The 18,902-nt window shown below is 37.7% G+C and overlaps 19 non-coding genes across 19 annotated transcripts; all 19 read right to left on the bottom strand.

Annotated features, from left to right (window-relative positions):
• Positions 1-2,629: 2,629 nt before the first annotated feature.
• Positions 2,630-2,846, bottom strand: LOC134574768 (small nucleolar RNA U3). The gene has a single exon (XR_010085502.1). It is a non-coding gene; the product is annotated as a small nucleolar RNA U3 (small nucleolar RNA).
• Positions 2,847-3,513: 667 nt separating this feature from the next.
• On the bottom strand, positions 3,514-3,729 carry LOC134574612 (small nucleolar RNA U3). The gene has a single exon (XR_010085473.1). It is a non-coding gene; the product is annotated as a small nucleolar RNA U3 (small nucleolar RNA).
• Positions 3,730-4,403: 674 nt separating this feature from the next.
• LOC134573814 (small nucleolar RNA U3) lies at positions 4,404-4,619 on the bottom strand. The gene has a single exon (XR_010085377.1). It is a non-coding gene; the product is annotated as a small nucleolar RNA U3 (small nucleolar RNA).
• A 658-nt stretch (positions 4,620-5,277) lies between these two features.
• LOC134574604 (small nucleolar RNA U3) lies at positions 5,278-5,493 on the bottom strand. Its single transcript, XR_010085472.1, has one exon. It is a non-coding gene; the product is annotated as a small nucleolar RNA U3 (small nucleolar RNA).
• A 658-nt stretch (positions 5,494-6,151) lies between these two features.
• LOC134574786 (small nucleolar RNA U3) lies at positions 6,152-6,368 on the bottom strand. The gene has a single exon (XR_010085506.1). It is a non-coding gene; the product is annotated as a small nucleolar RNA U3 (small nucleolar RNA).
• A 658-nt stretch (positions 6,369-7,026) lies between these two features.
• On the bottom strand, positions 7,027-7,243 carry LOC134574791 (small nucleolar RNA U3). The gene has a single exon (XR_010085507.1). It is a non-coding gene; the product is annotated as a small nucleolar RNA U3 (small nucleolar RNA).
• A 658-nt stretch (positions 7,244-7,901) lies between these two features.
• On the bottom strand, positions 7,902-8,117 carry LOC134574783 (small nucleolar RNA U3). Its single transcript, XR_010085505.1, has one exon. It is a non-coding gene; the product is annotated as a small nucleolar RNA U3 (small nucleolar RNA).
• A 674-nt stretch (positions 8,118-8,791) lies between these two features.
• Positions 8,792-9,007, bottom strand: LOC134574123 (small nucleolar RNA U3). Its single transcript, XR_010085409.1, has one exon. It is a non-coding gene; the product is annotated as a small nucleolar RNA U3 (small nucleolar RNA).
• A 658-nt stretch (positions 9,008-9,665) lies between these two features.
• Positions 9,666-9,881, bottom strand: LOC134574112 (small nucleolar RNA U3). Its single transcript, XR_010085408.1, has one exon. It is a non-coding gene; the product is annotated as a small nucleolar RNA U3 (small nucleolar RNA).
• A 655-nt stretch (positions 9,882-10,536) lies between these two features.
• LOC134573870 (small nucleolar RNA U3) lies at positions 10,537-10,752 on the bottom strand. Its single transcript, XR_010085386.1, has one exon. It is a non-coding gene; the product is annotated as a small nucleolar RNA U3 (small nucleolar RNA).
• A 658-nt stretch (positions 10,753-11,410) lies between these two features.
• Positions 11,411-11,626, bottom strand: LOC134573936 (small nucleolar RNA U3). Its single transcript, XR_010085392.1, has one exon. It is a non-coding gene; the product is annotated as a small nucleolar RNA U3 (small nucleolar RNA).
• Positions 11,627-12,284: 658 nt separating this feature from the next.
• Positions 12,285-12,500, bottom strand: LOC134579362 (small nucleolar RNA U3). Its single transcript, XR_010086202.1, has one exon. It is a non-coding gene; the product is annotated as a small nucleolar RNA U3 (small nucleolar RNA).
• Positions 12,501-13,158: 658 nt separating this feature from the next.
• Positions 13,159-13,374, bottom strand: LOC134579354 (small nucleolar RNA U3). The gene has a single exon (XR_010086201.1). It is a non-coding gene; the product is annotated as a small nucleolar RNA U3 (small nucleolar RNA).
• Positions 13,375-14,029: 655 nt separating this feature from the next.
• Positions 14,030-14,245, bottom strand: LOC134573859 (small nucleolar RNA U3). The gene has a single exon (XR_010085385.1). It is a non-coding gene; the product is annotated as a small nucleolar RNA U3 (small nucleolar RNA).
• A 658-nt stretch (positions 14,246-14,903) lies between these two features.
• LOC134573847 (small nucleolar RNA U3) lies at positions 14,904-15,119 on the bottom strand. Its single transcript, XR_010085384.1, has one exon. It is a non-coding gene; the product is annotated as a small nucleolar RNA U3 (small nucleolar RNA).
• Positions 15,120-15,774: 655 nt separating this feature from the next.
• On the bottom strand, positions 15,775-15,990 carry LOC134579375 (small nucleolar RNA U3). The gene has a single exon (XR_010086204.1). It is a non-coding gene; the product is annotated as a small nucleolar RNA U3 (small nucleolar RNA).
• Positions 15,991-16,648: 658 nt separating this feature from the next.
• Positions 16,649-16,864, bottom strand: LOC134574234 (small nucleolar RNA U3). The gene has a single exon (XR_010085419.1). It is a non-coding gene; the product is annotated as a small nucleolar RNA U3 (small nucleolar RNA).
• Positions 16,865-17,523: 659 nt separating this feature from the next.
• Positions 17,524-17,739, bottom strand: LOC134574616 (small nucleolar RNA U3). The gene has a single exon (XR_010085474.1). It is a non-coding gene; the product is annotated as a small nucleolar RNA U3 (small nucleolar RNA).
• Positions 17,740-18,416: 677 nt separating this feature from the next.
• Positions 18,417-18,632, bottom strand: LOC134573773 (small nucleolar RNA U3). Its single transcript, XR_010085336.1, has one exon. It is a non-coding gene; the product is annotated as a small nucleolar RNA U3 (small nucleolar RNA).
• Between the last annotated feature and the right edge of the window lie 270 nt (positions 18,633-18,902).

The raw sequence follows: 18,902 nt of genomic DNA, 5'->3' as shown, positions 1-18,902 counted from the left end.
TATAAGAACAGTGACTGAGTCACACCACACAAAAACAAAAGTTTTAGACTTTAGAAAAACAGACTTTTCTAAAATTAGAATATGTGTAAAGGAGTCATTATCAGACTGGAGCAATTTAAATGGAGTCCAAAAGAAATGGGATTATTTAAAAGTTGCACTACTGAAGGCAACAGAAAATTGCATTAGGCTTGTCAGCAAAAGCAAAAAATTCAAGAAACCACTGTGGTACTCCGCAGATATGGCCAAAATAGTAAAAAACAAAAAGTTAGCATTTAGTAATTATAAAAAAACCCAGAGTGAGGAAGACAGAATGACCTATAAGATTAGGCAGAAAGAGGCTAAGCAAGTTGTAAGAGCTTCCAAATCACACACAGAAGAGAAAATAGCACAGTCAGTAAAAAAGGGGGACAAAACTTTTTTTAGATACATAAATGAGAAAAGAAAAGTAAAACAAGGATTAGTTAGATTAAAAACAAAAGAAGGAAGGTATGTAGATGAGGATAAAGGTCTAGCTGACTGCCTCAATAATATTTTTGTTCGGTATTTACAGATGAAAATGAAGGAAAGGGACCTCAGTTAAGAAAAAGGATAAATGAGTAATTTATTACACGTGAGTTTACAGAGGAAGAGGTTCTATTTTAACTGTCAAAAGTAAAGACAAATAAGTCAATGGGACCTGATGGAATACACCCAAAGCTATTAAAAGAGCTTAGTGGTGTACTAGCAAAACCACTAACAGATTTATTTAACCAATCATTGTTAACAGGAGTAGTCCCAGAAGATTGGAAGTTAGCGAATGTTGTGCCCATTCACAAGAAAGGTAATAGGGAGGAGTCGGGCAGCTATAGGCCAGTAAGCCTTACTTCAGTAGTGGGGAAAGTGATGGAAACCATGTTAAAGGATAGGATTGTTGAACATCTAAACCCACATGGATTTCAAGATCAGAGACAACATGGGTTTACTTTAGGGAGATCATGCCAAACTAATCTTATTGATTTTTTTGATTGGGTTACTAAAATTATAGATCAGGGTGGTGCAGTAGACATTGCTTACCTAGATTTCAGTAAGGCTTTTGACACTGTTACACATAGAAGGCTTATCAATAAACTACAATCTTTGAGTTTGGATTCCAATATTGTTGAATGGGTAAGGCAGTGGCTGAGTGACAGGCAACAGAGGGTTGTAGTCAATGGAGTATATTCGAAGCTTGGGCTTGTCACCAGTGGGGTACCTCAGGGATCTGTACTTGGACCCATTCTCTTTCATATTTTTATTAGTGATATTGCAGAAGGTCTTGATGGTAAGGTGTGTCTTTTTGCGGATGATACTAAGATATGTAACAGGGTTGATGTTCCAGGAGGGATAAGCCAAATGGAAAATGATTTAGGTAAACTAGAAAAATGGTCAGAGTTGTGGCAACTGACATTTAATGTGGATAAGTGCAAGATAATGCATCTTGGACGTAAAAACCCAAGGGCAGAGTACAGAATATTTGATAGAGTCCTAACCTCAACATCTGAGGAAAGGGATTTAGGGGTGATTATTTCTGATGACTTAAAGGTAGGCAGACAATGTAATAGAGCAGCAGGAAATGCTGGCAGAATGTTTGGTTGTATAGGGAGAGGTATTAGCAGTAGAAAGAGGGAAGTGCTCATGCCATTGTACAGAACACTGGTGAGACCTCACTTGGAGTACTGTACACAGTACTGGAGACCCTATATTCAAAAGGATATTGATACCTTGGAGAGAGTTCAAAGAAGGGCTACTAAACTGGTTCATGGATTGCAGGATAAAACTTACCAGGAAAGGTTAAAGGATCTTAACATGTATAGCTTGGAGGAAAGACGAGACAGGGGGGATATGATAGAAACACATAAAGGGAATCAACACAGTAAAGGAGGAGACTATATTTAAAAGAAGAAAAACTACCACAACAAGAGGACATAGTCTTAAATTAGAGGGACAAAGGTTTAAAAATAATATCAGGAAGTATTACTTTACTTCCAGCTGAAGTGGTAGAGGTTAACACAGTAAAGGAGTTTAAGCATGCGTGGGATAGGCATAAGGCTATCCTAACTATAAGATAAGGCCAGGGACTAATGAAAGTATTTAGAAAATTGGGCAGACTAGATGGGCCGAATGGTTCTTATCTGCCGTCACATTCTATGTTTCTATGTTTTTATGTATTTTGATGCTTTAATCTCTGAAAGATTGAGAGGAAGGCAACAGGCTATGGGTAGCACATAAAGAACAATTGTCGTGTATACTTCTAAATTGCACAGAAACACCCAGATACATTATTTTGATCTTGAGAGTTATTCTCCAGTGCCAGCATTTTATCCCACAATTGTTCCATGCAAAGGCATTCCAAGTGTTTGGTGCTATTCCCAAGAGGATATTGACAAGCTGGTTAAAAGAGAGTTGGAAATATATTAAGGCATGTAAAAACCCCACTTGAGATACATGTAGGATACCTGCTGCCTATAGATAGTTCCAGCTAAACCCCACATTGTCATTCGCTTTGACATTTTATTAAACAAGGAATCTCCCCCACAAGGTCAGACAGAACATTTCTTTCTAAGTATTTCTTTGGAAGACAACCCTGTTAGTATGACGAATTATAAACAGCACCACTCAGATTTGGTTTTCTCCGTCCTAAGTCCCATTTAAGGAACCGAGTACATTCATCAAAAGTAACCAGTAACTTCATACAGAAGTTACAGGAACTCATCTCACGCTCAGAAAAAAACCCCTGAAGTTCTTCCTTGTGGTTACCGAGTTTAGACACTTTCAAGCACATTCCACCAGTTACAAACTATAGAAATGATTCCTGAATGTACAGTCTTAAAGGTCATGTTTGCAAGAATATGGCATACTTTAAAATGTTCTCCTTAACATCGCATCGACAATATAAACCATGTACTGAAAAGCCCTCTTAGGAAATGATTTGTGACATATTGACTTTTCGACCTTAAGAAAATGTGACAAGGAGTTTATGTGGAGTTGGAAGATAGAATTTGTGTTTTCTACGGTGCTAGTCTGCACATGTTCACATGTGAAGCCAAGGAATCAGACTCATGCATGTATTTTGATGCTTTAATATCTGAAAGATTGAGAAAATTTTATGGGTAGCACATAAGGAACAATTGTCGTGTACTTCTAAATTGCACAGAAACACCCAGATACATTATTTTGATCTTCAGAGTTATTCTCCAGTGCCAGCATTTTATCCCACAATTGTTCCATGCAAAGGCATTCCAAAGTGTTGGGAGCTATCGCCAAGAGGATATTGACAAGCTGGTTAAAGAGAGCTGGAAATATATTAATGCATGTAAACACCCCACTAGAGATACATGTAGGATATCTGCTGCTTGTAGATAGTTCCAGCTAAAACCCACATTGTCGTTCAGCTTTGATCGTTTATTAAACAATGAATCTCTCCCACAAGGTCAGACAGAACATGATGTATTTCTTTGGAAGACAACCCTGTTAGTATGACGAATTATAAACAGCACCACTCAGATTCGGTTTTCTCCATCTTAAGTCCCATTTAAGGAACCAAGTACATTCATCAATAGTAACCAGTTACTTCATACAGAAGTTACAGGAACTCATCTGATGCTCAGAAGAAAACCCTGAAGTTCTTCCTTGTGGTTACTGAGTTTAGACATGTTCAAGCACATTCCACCAGTTACAAACTATAGAAATGATCCCTGAAAGTATAGTCTTAAAGTTCATGTTTGCAAGAATATGGCATACTTTAAAATGTTCTCCTTAAAATTGCATTGACAATGTAAACCATGCACTGAAAAGCCCTCTTTGGAAATGATTTGTGACATATTGACTTTTCGACCTCAAGAAAATGTGACAACGAGTTTATGTGGAGTTGGAAGATAGAATTTGTGTTTTCTACGGTGCTAGTCTGCACATGTTCACATGTGAAGCCAAGGAATCAGACTCATGCATGTATTTTGATGCTTTAATCTCTGAAAGATTGAGAGGAAGGCAACAGGCTATGGGTAGCACATAAAGAACAATTGTCGTGTATACTTCTAAATTGCACAGAACAACCCAGATACATTATTTTGATCTTCAGAGTTATTCTCCAGTGCCAGCATTTTATCCCACAATTGTTCCATGCAAAGGCATTTCAAAGCGTTGGTAGCTATTGCCAAGAGGATATTGAGCTGGTTAAAGAGAGCTGTAAATATATTAATGCATGTAAACACCCCACTAGAGATACATGTAGGATATCTGCTGCTTGTAGATAGTTCCAGATAAAACCAACATTGTCGTTCAGCTTTAATATTTTATTAAACAATGAATCTTTCCCACAAGGTCAGACAGAACATGATGTATTTCTTTGGAAGACAACCCTGTTAGTATGACGAATTATAAACAGCACCACTCAGATTGGGTTTTCTCCATCCTAAATCCCATTTAAGGAACCAAATACATTCATCAAAAGTAACCAGCGACTTCATACAGAAGTTACAGGAACTCATCTCATGCTCAGAAGAAAACCCTGAAGTTCTTCCTTGTGGTTACTGAGTTTAGACACTTTCAAGCACATTCCACCAGTTACAAACTATAGAAATGATCCCTGAAAGTATAGTCTTAAAGTTCATGTTTGCAAGAATATGGCATACTTTAAAATGTTCTCCTTAACATTGCATTGACAATGTAAACCATGCACTGAAAAGCCCTCTTTGGAAATGATTTGTGACATATTGACTTTTCGACCTCAAGAAAATGTGACAAGGAGTTTATGTGGAGTTGGAAGATAGAATTTGTGTTTTCTACGGTGCTAGTCTGCACAGGAATCAGACTCATTCATGTATTTTGATGCTTTAATCTCTGAAAGATTGAGAGGAAGGCAACAGGCTATGGGTAGCACATAAAGAACAATTGTCGTGTATACTTCTAAATTGCACAGAAACACCCAGATACATTATTTTGATCTTCAGAGTTATTCTCCAGTGCCAGCATTTTATCCCACAATTGTTCCATGCAAAGGCATTCCAAAGTGTTGGGAGCTATCGCCAAGAGGATATTGACAAGCTGGTTAAAGAGAGCTGGAAATGTATTAATGCATGTAAACACCCCACTAGAGATACATGTAGGATATCTGCTGCTTGTAGATAGTTCCAGCTAAATCCCACATTGTCGTTCAGCTTTGATATTTTATTAAACAATGAATCTCTCCCACAAGGTAAGACAGAACATGATGTATTTCTTTGGAAGACAACCCTGTTAGTATGACGAATTATAAACAGCACCACTCAGATTCGGTTTTCTCCATCTTAAGTCCCATTTAAGGAACCAAGTACATTCATCAATAGTAACCAGTGACTTCATACAGAAGTTACAGGAACTCATCTGATGCTCAGAAGAAAACCCTGAAGTTCTTCCTTGTGGTTACTGAGTTTAGACATGTTCAAGCACATTCCACGAGTTACAAACTATAGAAATGATCCCTGAAAGTATAGTCTTAAAGTTCATGCTTGCAAGAATATGGCATACTTTAAAATGTTCTCCTTAACATTGCATTGACAATGTAAACCATGCACTGAAAAGCCCTCTTTGGAAATGATTTGTGACATATTGACTTTTCGACCTCAAGAAAATGTGACAACGAGATTATGTGGAGTTGGAAGATAGAATTTGTGTTTTCTACGGTGCTAGTCTGCACAGGAATCAGACTCATGCATGTATTTTGATGCTTTAATCTCTGAAAGATTGAGAGGAAGGCAACAGGCTATGGGTAGCACATAAAGAACAATTGTCGTGTATACTTCTAAATTGCACAGAAACACCCAGATACATTATTTTGATCTTCAGAGTTATTCTCCAGTGCCAGCATTTTATCCCACAATTGTTCCATGCAAAGGCATTCCAAAGTGTTGGGAGCTATCGCCAAGAGGATATTGACAAGCTGGTTAAAGAGAGCTGGAAATATATTAATGCGTGTAAACACCCCACTAGAGATACATGTAGGATATCTGCTGCTTGTAGATAGTTCCAGCTAAAACCCACATTGTCGTTCAGCTTTGATATTTTATTAAACAATGAATCTCTCCCACAAGGTCAGACAGAACATGATGTATATCTTTGGAAAACAACCCTGTTAGTATGACAAATTATAAATAGCACCACTCAGATTGGGTTTTCTCCATGCTAAATCCCATTTAAGAAACCCAGTGCATTCATCAAAAGTAACCAGCGACTCCATGCAGAAGTTAGAGAAACTCATCTCGTGCACAGAAAAAAAACCCTGAAGCTCTTCCTTGTGGTTACTGAGTTTAGACACTTTCGAACACATTCCACCAGTTAAAAATTAGAGAAATGATCCCTGAAAGTATAGTCTTAAAGGTCATGTTTGCAAGAATATGGCATACTTTAAAATGTTCTCCTTAACATTGCATTGACAATGTAAACCATGTACTGAAAAGCCCTCTTTGGAAATGATTTGTGACATATTGACTTTTTGACCTCAAGAAAATGTGACAAGGAGTTTATGTGGAGTTGGAAGATAGAATTTGTGTTTTCTACAGTGCTAGTCTGCACAGGAATCAGACTCATTCATGTATTTTGATGCTTTAATCTCTGAAAGATTGAGAGGAAGGCAACAGGCTATGGGTAGCACATAAAGAACAATTGTCGTGTATACTTCTAAATTGCACAGAAACACCCAGATACATTATTTTGCTCTTCAGAGTTATTCTCCAGTGCCAGCATTTTATCCCACAATTGTTCCATGCAAAGGCATTCCAAAGTGTTGGGAGCTATCGCCAAGAGGATATTGACAAGCTGGTTAAAGAGAGCTGGAAATATATTAATGCATGTAAACACCCCACTAGAGATACATGTAGGATATCTGCTGCTTGTAGATAGTTCCAGCTAAAACCCACATTGTCGTTCAGCTTTGATATTTTATTAAACAATGAATCTCTCCCAAAAAGTCAGACAGAACATGATGTATTTCTTTGGAAGACAACCCTGTTAGTATGACGAATTATAAACAGCACCACTCAGATTGGGTTTTCTCCATCCTAAGTCCCATGTAAGCAACCAAGTACATTCATCAAAAGTAACCAGCGACTTCATACAGAAGTTACAGGTACTCATCTCATGCACAGAAAAAAACCCTGAAGTTCTTCCTTTTTTGTTACTGAGTTTAGACCCTTTCAAGCACATTCCACCAGTTACAAACTATAGAAATAATCCCTGAAAGTATAGTCTTAAAGTTCATGTTTGCAAGAATATGGCATACTTTAAAATGTTCTCCTTAACATTGCATTGACAATGTAAACCATGCACTGAAAAGCCCTCTTTAGAAATGATTTGTGACATATTGACGTTTTGACCTCAAGAAAATGTGACAAGGAGTTTATGTGGAGTTGGAAGATAGAATTTGTGTTTTCTACGGTGCTAGTCTGCACAGGAATCAGACTCATGCATGTATTTTGATGCTTTAATCTCTGAAAGATTGAGAGGAAGGCAACAGGCTATGGGTAGCACATAAAGAACAATTGTCGTGTATACTTCTAAATTGCACAGAAACACCCAGATACATTATTTTGATCTTCAGAGTTATTCTCCAGTGCCAGCATTTTATCCCACAATTGTTCCATGCAAAGGCATTCCAAAGTGTTGGGAGCTATCGCCAAGAGGATATTGACAAGCTGGTTAAAGAGAGCTGGAAATATATTAATGCATGTAAACACCCCACTAGAGATACATGTAGGATATCTGCTGCTTGTAGATAGTTCCAGCTAAAACCCACATTGTCGTTCAGCTTTGATATTTTATTAAACAATGAATCTCTCTCACAAGGTCAGACAGAACATGATGTATTTCTTTGGAAGACAACCCTGTTAGTATGACAAATTTTAAACAGCACCACTCAGATTCGGTTTTCTCCATCTTAAATCCCATTTAAGGAACCAAGTAAATTCATCAATAGTAACCAGTGACTTCATACAGAAGTTACAGGAACTCATCTGATGCTCAGAAGAAAACCCTGAAGTTCTTGCTTGTGGTTACGGAGTTTAGACATGTTCAAGCACATTCCACCAGTTACAAACTATAGAAATGATCCCTGAAAGTATAGTTTTAAAGTTCATGTTTGCAAGAATATGGCATACTTTAAAATGTTCTCCTTAACATTGCATTGACAATGTAAACCATGCACTGAAAAGCCCTCTTTGGAAATGATTTGTGACATATTGACTTTTCGACCTCAAGAAAATGTGACAACGAGTTTATGTGGAGTTGGAAGATAGAATTTGTGTTTTCTACGGTGCTAGTCTGTACATGTTCACATGTGAAGCCAAGGAATCAGACTCATGCATGTATTTTGATGCTTTAATCTCTGAAAGATTGAGAGGAAGGCAACAGGCTATGGGTAGCACATAAAGAACAATTGTCGTGTATACTTCTAAATTGCACAGAACCACCCAGATACATTATTTTGATCTTCAGAGTTATTCTCCAGTGCCAGCATTTTATCCCACAATTGTTCCATGCAAAGGCATTTCAAAGTGTTGGGAGCTATTGCCAAGAGGATATTGAGCTGGTTAAAGAGAGCTGTAAATATATTAATGCATGTAAACACCCCACTAGAGATACATGTAGGATATCTGCTGCTTGTAGATAGATCCAGATAAAAAACACATTGTCGTTCAGCTTTAATATTTTATTAAACAATGAATCTTTCCCACAAGGTCAGACAGAACATGATGTATTTCTTTGGAAGACAACCCTGTTATTATGACGAATTATAAACAGCACCACTCAGATTGGGTTTTCTCCATCCTAAGTCCCATTTAAGGAACCAAGTACATTCATCAAAAGTAACCAGCGACTTCATACAGAAGTTACAGGAACTCATCTCATGCTCAGAAAAAAACCCTGAAGTTCTTCCTTGTGGTTACTGAGTTTAGACACTTTCAAACACATTCCACCAGTTACAAACTATAGAAATGATCTCTGAAAGTATAGTCTTAAAGTTCATGTTTGCAAGAATATGGCATACTTTAAAATGTTCTCCTTAACATTGCATTGACAATGTAAACCATGCACTGAAAAGCCCTCTTTGGAAATGATTTGTGACATATTTACTTTTCGACCTCAAGAAAATGTGACAAGGAGTTTATGTGGAGTTGGAAGATAGAATTTGTGTTTTCTACGGTGCTAGTCTGCACAGGAATCAGACTCATGCATGTATTTTGATGCTTTAATCTCTGAAAGATTGAGAGGAAGGCAACAGGCTATGGGTAGCACATAAAGAACAATTGTCGTGTATACTTCTAAATTGCACAGAAACACCCAGATACATTATTTTGATCTTCAGAGTTATTCTCCAGTGCCAGCATTTTATCCCACAATTGTTCCATGCAAAGGCATTCCAAAGTGTTGGGAGCTATCGCCAAGAGGATATTGACAAGCTGGTTAAAGAGAGCTGGAAATGTATTAATGCATGTAAACACCCCACTAGAGATAGATGTAGGATATCTGCTGCTTGTAGATAGTTCCAGCTAAAACCCAAATTGTCGTTCAGCTTTGATATTTTATTAAACAATGAACCTCTCCCAAAAGGTCAGACAGAACATGATGTATTTCTTTGGAAGACAACCCTGTTAGTATGACGAATTATAAACAGCACCACTCAGATTGGGTTTTCTCCATCCTAAGTCCCATTTAAGGAACCAAGTACATTCATCAAAAGTAACCAGCGACTTCATACAGAAGTTACAGGAACTCATCTCATGCTCAGAAGAAAACCCTGAAGTTCTTCCTTGTGGTTACTGAGTTTAGACACTTTCAAGCACATTCCACCAGTTACAAACTATAGAAATGATCCCTGAAAGCATAGTCTTAAAGTTCATGTTTGCAAGAATATGGCATACTTTAAAATGTTCTCCTTAACATTGCATTGACAATGTAAACCATGCACTGAAAAGCCCTCTTTGGAAATGATTTGTGACATATTGACTTTTTGACCTCAAGAAAATGTGACAAGGAGTTTATGTGGAGTTGGAAGATAGAATTTGTGTTTTCTACGGTGCTAGTCTGCACAGGAATCAGACTCATGCATGTATTTTGATGCTTTAATCTCTGAAAGATTGAGAGGAAGGCAACAGGCTATGGGTAGCACATAAAGAACAATTGTCGTGTATACTTCTAAATTGCACAGAAACACCCAGATACATTATTTTGATCTTCAGAGTTATTCTCCAGTGCCAGCATTTTATCCCACAATTGTTCCATGCAAAGGCATTCCAAAGTGTTGGGAGCTATTGCCAAGAGGATATTGAGCTGGTTAAAGAGAGCTGTAAATATATTAATGCATGCAAACACCCCACTAGAGATACATGTAGGATATCTGCTGCTTGTAGATAGTTCCGGCTAAAACCCACATTGTCGTTCAGCTTTGATATTTTATTAAACAATGAATCTCTCCCACAAGGTCAGACAGAACATGATGTATTTCTTTGGAAGACAACCCTGTTAGTATGACGAATTATAAACAGCACCACTCAGATTGGGTATTCTCCATCCTAAGTCCCTTTTAAGGAACCAAGTACATTCATCAAAAGTAACCAGCGACTTCATACAGAAGTTACAGGAACTCATCTCATGCTCAGAAGAAAACCCTGAAGTTCTTCCTTGTGGTTACTGAGTTTAGACACTTTCAAGCACATTCCACCAGTTACAAACTATAGAAATGATCCCTGAAAGTATAGTCTTAAAGTTCATGTTTGCAAGAATATGGCATACTTTAAAATGTTCTCCTTAACATTGCATTGACAATGTAAACCATGCACTGAAAAGCCCTCTTTGGAAATGATTTGTGACATATTGACTTTTCGACCTCAAGAAAATGTGACAAGGAGTTTATGTGGAGTTGGAAGATAGAATTTGTGTTTTCTACGGTGCTAGTCTGCACAGGAATCAGACTCATGCATGTATTTTGATGCTTTAATCTCTGAAAGATTGAGAGGAAGACAACAGGCTATGGGTAGCACATCAAGAACAATTGTCGTGTATACTTCTAAATTGCACAGAAACACCCAGATACATTATTTTGATCTTCAGAATTATTCTCCAGTGCCAGCATTTTATCCCACAATTGTTCCATGCAAAGGCATTCCAAAGTGTTGGGAGCTATTGCCAATAGGATATTGACAAGCTGGTTAAAGAGAGCTGGAAATATATTAATGCATGTAAACACCCCACTAGAGATACATGTAGAATATCTGCTGCTTGTAGATACTTCCAGCTAAAACCCACATTGTCGTTCAGCTTTGATATTTTATTAAACAATGAATCTCTCCCACAAGGTCAGACAGAACATGATGTATTTCTTTGGAAGACAACCCTGTTAGTATGACGAATTATAAACAGCACCACTCAGATTGGGTTTTCTCCATCCTAAATCCCATTTAAGGAACCAAATACATTCATCAAAAGTAACCAGCGACTTCATACAGAAGTTACAGGAACTCATCTCATGCTCAGAAGAAAACCCTGAAGTTCTTCCTTGCGGTTACTGAGTTTAGACACTTTCAAGCACATTCCACCAGTTACAAACTATAGAAATGATCCCTGAAAGTATAGTCTTAAAGTTCATGTTTGCAAGAATATGGCATACTTTAAAATGTTCTCCTTAACATTGCATTGACAATGTAAACCATGCACTGAAAAGCCCTCTTTGGAAATGATTTGTGACATATTGACTTTTTGACCTCAAGAAAATGTGACAAGGAGTTTATGTGGAGTTGGAAGATAGAATTTGTGTTTTCTACGGTGCTAGTCTGCACAGGAATCAGACTCATGCATGTATTTTGATGCTTTAATCTCTGAAAGATTGAGAGGAAGGCAACAGGCTATGGGTAGCACATAAAGAACAATTGTCGTGTATACTTCTAAATTGCACAGAAACACCCAGATACATTATTTTGATCTTCAGAGTTATTCTCCAGTGCCAGCATTTTATCCCACAATTGTTCCATGCAAAGGCATTCCAAAGTGTTGGGAGCTATCGCCAAGAGGATATTGACAAGCTGGTTAAAGAGAGCTGGAAATGTATTAATGCATGTAAACACCCCACTAGAGATAGATGTAGGATATCTGCTGCTTGTAGATAGTTCCAGCTAAAACCCAAATTGTCGTTCAGCTTTGATATTTTATTAAACAATGAGCCTCTCCCAAAAGGTCAGACAGAACATGATGTATTTCTTTGGAAGACAACCCTGTTAGTATGACGAATTATAAACAGCACCACTCAGATTGGGTTTTCTCCATCCTAAGTCCCATTTAAGGAACCAAGTACATTCATCAAAAGTAACCAGCGACTTCATACAGAAGTTACAGGAACTCATCTCATGCTCAGAAGAAAACCCTGAAGTTCTTCCTTGTGGTTACTGAGTTTAGACACTTTCAAGCACATTCCACCAGTTACAAACTATAGAAATGATCCCTGAAAGTATAGTCTTAAAGTTCATGTTTGCAAGAATATGGCATACTTTAAAATGTTCTCCTTAACATTGCATTGACAATGTAAACCATGCACTGAAAAGCCCTCTTTGGAAATGATTTGTGACATATTGACTTTTTGACCTCAAGAAAATGTGACAAGGAGTTTATGTGGAGTTGGAAGATAGAATTTGTGTTTTCTACGGTGCTAGTCTGCACAGGAATCAGACTCATGCATGTATTTTGATGCTTTAATCTCTGAAAGATTGAGAGGAAGGCAACAGGCTATGGGTAGCACATAAAGAACAATTGTCGTGTATACTTCTAAATTGCACAGAAACACCCAGATACATTATTTTGATCTTCAGAGTTATTCTCCAGTGCGAGCATTTTATCCCACAATTGTTCCATGCAAAGGCATTCCAAAGTGTTGGGAGCTATCGCCAAGAGGATATTGACAAGCTGGTTAAAGAGAGCTGGAAATGTATTAATGCATGTAAACACCCCACTAGAGATAGATGTAGGGTATCTGCTGCTTGTAGATAGTTCCAGCTAAAACCCAAATTGTCGTTCAGCTTTGATATTTTATTAAACAATGAACCTCTCCCAAAAGGTCAGACAGAACATGATGTATTTCTTTGGAAGACAACCCTGTTAGTATGACGAATTATAAACAGCACCACTCAGATTGGGTTTTCTCCATCCTAAGTCCCATTTAAGGAACCAAGTACATTCATCAAAAGTAACCAGCGACTTCATACAGAAGTTACAGGAACTCATCTCATGCTCAGAAGAAAACCCTGAAGTTCTTCCTTGTGGTTACTGAGTTTAGACACTTTCAAGCACATTCCACCAGTTACAAACTATAGAAATGATCCCTGAAAGTATAGTCTTAAAGTTCATGTTTGCAAGAATATGGCATACTTTAAAATGTTCTCCTTAACATTGCATTGACAATGTAAACCATGCACTGAAAAGCCCTCTTTGGAAATGATTTGTGACATATTGACTTTTTGACCTCAAGAAAATGTGACAAGGAGTTTATGTGGAGTTGGAAGATAGAATTTGTGTTTTCTACGGTGCTAGTCTGCACAGGAATCAGACTCATGCATGTATTTTGATGCTTTAATCTCTGAAAGATTGAGAGGAAGGCAACAGGCTATGGGTAGCACATAAAGAACAATTGTCGTGTATACTTCTAAATTGCACAGAAACACCCAGATACATTATTTTGATCTTCAGAGTTATTCTCCAGTGCCAGCATTTTATCCCACAATTGTTCCATGCAAAGGCATTCCAAAGTGTTGGGAGCTATTGCCAAGAGGATATTGAGCTGGTTAAAGAGAGCTGTAAATATATTAATGCATGCAAACACCCCACTAGAGATACATGTAGGATATCTGCTGCTTGTAGATAGTTCCGGCTAAAACCCACATTGTCGTTCAGCTTTGATATTTTATTAAACAATGAATCTCTCCCACAAGGTCAGACAGAACATGATGTATTTCTTTGGAAGACAACCCTGTTAGTATGACGAATTATAAACAGCACCACTCAGATTGGGTATTCTCCATCCTAAGTCCCTTTTAAGGAACCAAGTACATTCATCAAAAGTAACCAGCGACTTCATACAGAAGTTACAGGAACTCATCTCATGCTCAGAAGAAAACCCTGAAGTTCTTCCTTGTGGTTACTGAGTTTAGACACTTTCAAGCACATTCCACCAGTTACAAACTATAGAAATGATCCCTGAAAGTATAGTCTTAAAGTTCATGTTTGCAAGAATATGGCATACTTTAAAATGTTCTCCTTAACATTGCATTGACAATGTAAACCATGCACTGAAAAGCCCTCTTTGGAAATGATTTGTGACATATTGACTTTTCGACCTCAAGAAAATGTGACAAGGAGTTTATGTGGAGTTGGAAGATAGAATTTGTGTTTTCTACGGTGCTAGTCTGCACAGGAATCAGACTCATGCATGTATTTTGATGCTTTAATCTCTGAAAGATTGAGAGGAAGACAACAGGCTATGGGTAGCACATAAAGAACAATTGTCGTGTATACTTCTAAATTGCACAGAAACACCCAGATACATTATTTTGATCTTCAGAATTATTCTCCAGTGCCAGCATTTTATCCCACAATTGTTCCATGCAAAGGCATTCCAAAGTGTTGGGAGCTATTGCCAAGAGGATATTGACAAGCTGTTTAAAGAGAGCTGGAAATATATTAATGCATGTAAACACCCCACTAGAGATACATGTAGAATATCTGCTGCTTGTAGATACTTCCAGCTAAAACCCACATTGTCGTTCAGCTTTGATATTTTATTAAACAATGAATCTCTCCCACAAGGTCAGACAGAACATGATGTATTTCTTTGGAAGACAACCCTGTTAGTATGACGAATTATAAACAGCACCACTCAGATTGGGTTTTCTCCATCCTAAATCCCATTGAAGGAACCAAATACATTCATCAAAAGTAACCAGCGACTTCATACAGAAGTTACAGGAACTCATCTCATGCTCAGAAGAAAACCCTGAAGTTCTTCCTTGTGGTTACTGAGTTTAGACACTTTCAAGCACATTCCACCAGTTACAAACTATAGAAATGATCCCTGAAAGTATAGTCTTAAAGTTCATGTTTGCAAGAATATGGCATACTTTAAAATGTTCTCCTTAACATTGCATTGACAATGTAAACCATGCACTGAAAAGCCCTCTTTGGAAATGATTTGTGACATATTGACTTTTCGACCTCAAGAAAATGTGACAAGGAGTTTATGTGGAGTTGGAAGATAGAATTTGTGTTTTCTACGGTGCTAGTCTGCACAGGAATCAGACTCATGCATGTATTTTGATGCTTTAATCTCTGAAAGATTGAGAGGAAGGCAACAGGCTATGGGTAGCACATAAAGAACAATTGTCGTGTATACTTCTAAATTGCACAGAACCACCCAGATACATTATTTTGATCTTCAGAGTTATTCTCCAGTGCCAGCATTTTATCCCACAATTGTTCCATGCAAAGGCATTCCAAAGTGTTGGGAGCTATTGCCAAGAGGATATTGAGCTGGTTAAAGAGAGCTGGAAATATATTAATGCATGTAAACACCCCACTAGAGATACATGTAGGATATCTGCTGCTTGTAGATAGTTCCAGCTAAAACCCACATTGTCGTTCAGCTTTGATATTTTATTAAACAATGAATCTTTCCCACAAGGTCAGACAGAACATGATGTATTTCTTTGGAAGACAACCCTGTTAGTATGACGAATTATAAACAGCACCACTCAGATTGGGTTTTCTCCATCCTAAGTCCCATTTAAGGAACCAAATACATTCATCAAAAGTAACCAGCGACTTCATACAGAAGTTACAGGAACTCATCTCATGCTCAGAAGAAAACCCTGAAGTTCTTCCTTGTGGTTACTGAGTTTATACACTTTCAAGCACATTCTACCAGTTACAAACTATAGAAATGATCCCTGAAAGTATAGTCTTAAAGTTCATGTTTGCAAGAATATGGCCTACTTTAAAATGTTCTCCTTAACATTGCATTGACAATGTAAACCATGCACTGAAAAGCCCTCTTTGGAAATGATTTGTGACATATTGACTTTTGCGACCTCAAGAAAATGTGACAAGGAGTTTATGTGGAGTTGGAAGATAGAATTTGTGTTTTCTACGGTGCTAGTCTGCACAGGAATCAGACTCATGCATGTATTTTGATGCTTTAATCTCTGAAAGATTGAGAGGAAGGCAACAGGCTATGGGTAGCACATAAAGAACAATTGTCGTGTATACTTCTAAATTGCACAGAAACACCCAGATACATTATTTTGATCTTCAGAGTTATTCTCCAGTGCCAGCATTTTATCCCACAATTGTTCCATGCAAAGGCATTCCAAAGTGTTGGGAGCTATCGCCAAGAGGATATTGACAAGCTGGTTAAAGAGAGCTGGAAATATATTAATGCATGTAAACCCCCACTAGAGATACATGTAGGATATCTGCCGCTTGTAGATAGTTCCAGCTAAAACCCACATTGTCGTTCAGCTTTGATATTTTATTAAACAATGAATCTCTCCCAAAAGGTCAGACAGAACATGATGTATTTCTTTGGAAGACAACCCTGTTAGTATGACGAATAATAAACAGCACCACTCAGATTGGGTTTTCTCCATCCTAAGTCCCATTTAAGGAACCAAGTACATTCATCAAAAGTACCCAGCGACTTCATACAGAAGTTACAGGAACTCATCTCATGCTCCGAAGAAAACCCTGAAGTTCTTCCTTGTGGTTACTGAGTTTAGACACTTTCAAGCACATTCCACCAGTTACAAACTATAGAAATGATCCCTGAAAGTATAGTCGTAAAGTTCATGTTTGCAAGAATATGGCATACTTTAAAATGTTCTCCTTAACATTGCATTGACAATGTAAACTATGCACTGAAAAGCCCTCTTTGGAAATGATTTGTGACATATTGACTTTTGCGACCTCAAGAAAATGTAACAAGGAGTTTATGTGGAGTTGGAAGATAGAATTTGTGTTTTCTACGGTGCTAGTCTGCACAGGAATCAGACTCATGCATGTATTTTGATGCTTTAATCTCTGAAAGATTGAGAGGAAGGCAACAGGCTATGGGTAGCACATAAAGAACAATTGTCGTGTATACTTTTAAATTGCACAGAAACACCCAGATACATTATTTTGATCTTCAGAGTTATTCTCCAGTGCCAGCATTTTATCCCACAATTGTTCCATGCAAAGGCATTCCAAAGTGTTGGGAGCTATCGCCAAGAGGATATTGACAAGCTGGTTAAAGAGAGCTGTAAATATATTAATGCATGTAAACACCCCACTAGAGATACATGTAGGATATCTGCCGCTTGTAGATAGTTCCAGCTAAAACCCACATTGTCGTTCAGCTTTGATATTTTATTAAACAATGAATCTCTCCCAAAAGGTCAGACAGAACATGATGTATTTCTTTGGAAGACAACCCTGTTAGTATGACGAATAATAAACAGCACCACTCAGATTGGGTTTTCTCCATCCTAAATCCCATTTAAGGAACCAAGTACATTCATCAAAAGTACCCAGCGACTTCATACAGAAGTTACAGGAACTCATCTCATGCTCCGAATAAAACCCTGAAGTTCTTCCTTGTGGTTACTGAGTTTAGACACTTTCAAGCACATTCCACCAGTTACAAACTATAGAAATGATCCCTGAAAGTATAGTCGTAAAGTTCATGTTTGCAAGAATATGGCATACTTTAAAATGTTCTCCTTAACATTGCATTGACAATGTAAACTATGCACTGAAAAGCCCTCTTTGGAAATGATTTGTGACATATTGACTTTTCGACCTCAAGAAAATGTGACAAGGAGTTTATGTGGAGTTGGAAGATAGAATTTGTGTTTTCTACGGTGCTAGTCTGTACATGTTCACATGTGAAGCCAAGGAATCAGACTCATGCATGTATATTGATGCTTTAATCTCTGAAAGATTGAGAGGAAGGCAACAGGTTATGGGTAGCACATAAAGAACAATTGTCGTGTATACTTCTAAATTGCACAGAAACACCCAGATACATTATTTTGATCTTCAGAATTATTCTCCAGTGCCAGCATTTTATCCCACAATTGTTCCATGCAAAGGCATTTCAAAGTGTTGGGAGCTATTGCCAAGAGGATATTGACAAGCTGGTTAAAGAGAGCTGGAAATATATTAATGCATGTAAACACCCCACTAGAGATACATGTAGGATATCTGCTGCTTGTAGATAGTTCCAGCTAAAACCCACATTGTCGTTCAGCTTTGATATTTTATTAAACAATGAATCTCTCACACAAGGTCAGACAGAACATGATGTATTTCTTTGGAAGACAACCCTGTTAGTATGACGAATTATAAACAGCACCACTCAGATTGGGTTTTCTCCATCCTAAATCCCATTTAAGGAACCAAGTACATTCATCAAAAGTAACCAGCGACTTCATACAGAAGTTACAGGAACTCATCTCATGCTCAGAAGAAAACCCTGAAGTTCTTCCTTGTGGTTACTGAGTTTAGACACTTTCAAGCACATTCCACCAGTTACAAACTATAGAAATGATCCCTGAAAGTATAGTCTTAAAGTTCATGTTTGCAAGAATATGGCATACTTTAAAATGTTCTCCTTAACATTGCATTGACAATGTAAACCATGCACTGAAAAGCCCTCTTTGGAAATGATTTGTGACATATTGACTTTTGCGACCTCAAGAAAATGTGACAAGGAGTTTATGTGGAGTTGGAAGATAGAATTTGTGTTTTCTACGGTGCTAGTCTGTACATGCTCACATGTGAAGCCAAGGAATCAGACTCATGCATGTATTTTGATGATTTAATCTCTGAAAGATTGA

The sequence above is a fragment of the Pelobates fuscus genome, chromosome 1 (genome assembly GCF_036172605.1).
Source record: "Pelobates fuscus isolate aPelFus1 chromosome 1, aPelFus1.pri, whole genome shotgun sequence".
NCBI classification, from domain to species: Eukaryota; Metazoa; Chordata; class Amphibia; order Anura; family Pelobatidae; genus Pelobates; species Pelobates fuscus.
Note: the sequence above shows the minus strand (reverse complement) of the source record. Positions and strands in the feature narration are given on the sequence as shown.